This window comes from Lissotriton helveticus, chromosome 1_2 (genome assembly GCF_964261635.1).
Source record: "Lissotriton helveticus chromosome 1_2, aLisHel1.1, whole genome shotgun sequence".
NCBI lineage: Eukaryota > Metazoa > Chordata > Amphibia > Caudata > Salamandridae > Lissotriton > Lissotriton helveticus.
In genome coordinates, this window is record NC_136058.1 from 283,750,230 (window position 1) to 283,750,947 (window position 718).

A 718-nucleotide genomic window follows, 5' to 3' on the forward strand; every position below is an offset into this window, starting at 1 on the left:
AAGTGACTCAGTGAAATCTTGTAGATTTCACTGTATCACTTTTACGAGACTTCCTTACGACGGAACGCCCACCCGGCATACATTATACCTTGGCGCATGTACGCCAGAGTGGTGTTTGATTTGTCGACGACAGATCTCAAGCAGGGAGTGGCCGTAGTACTTATATTTGCATATTTTCTGTGCAATGCCATCAACTTCTTTTCTTTAGATTTCTGTGTTAAATTGTCAATTTTACCTTCTGTTTGCACCCTCAGATGTTTTACTCCTTCCCATTTTAATCAAAGTGACTATGTAAATTATGACCATAATAAAAGTAGGTGTAACTTAGTCCTAGGGAGTGAAATTACAACTTTACATGTTAAGAATTTAGCTCTTTACTATTTGTCAAGAAGGTTCTTCTTAAAGAGGAGCCACCTGTTCATGGTTAATGAAATATCGGGATAAATACTTTTGTTCTTATCTAAACTAAAATGGATTGCTGAATAGTCATGTTGATTAATTAAATGTTAATATTATCTTTTCATTAAGAAGCGGGGTAAACATTTACATTTGTTTTGTAGATATTGCTAACTATGTTAATGAATGGCAGATGTTGCCAGTTGATTTTGTAAACACAAACGAAAACAGCCATTTTCGTCGTTGTTTGCCGAAATTGCACAATTTTACCTTATTTTGAAAGCCTGGATCTTTTTAGTCCATGTGACCTCCATTCTAGATT

The 718-nt window shown here is 35.2% G+C and overlaps 1 non-coding gene across 1 annotated transcript; it reads left to right on the forward strand.

The window, feature by feature from the left end:
* Positions 1-360: 360 nt before the first annotated feature.
* LOC144808150 (U7 small nuclear RNA) lies at positions 361-415 on the forward strand. Its single transcript, XR_013606676.1, has one exon. It is a non-coding gene; the product is annotated as a U7 small nuclear RNA (small nuclear RNA).
* The last annotated feature ends 303 nt before the right edge of the window (positions 416-718 follow it).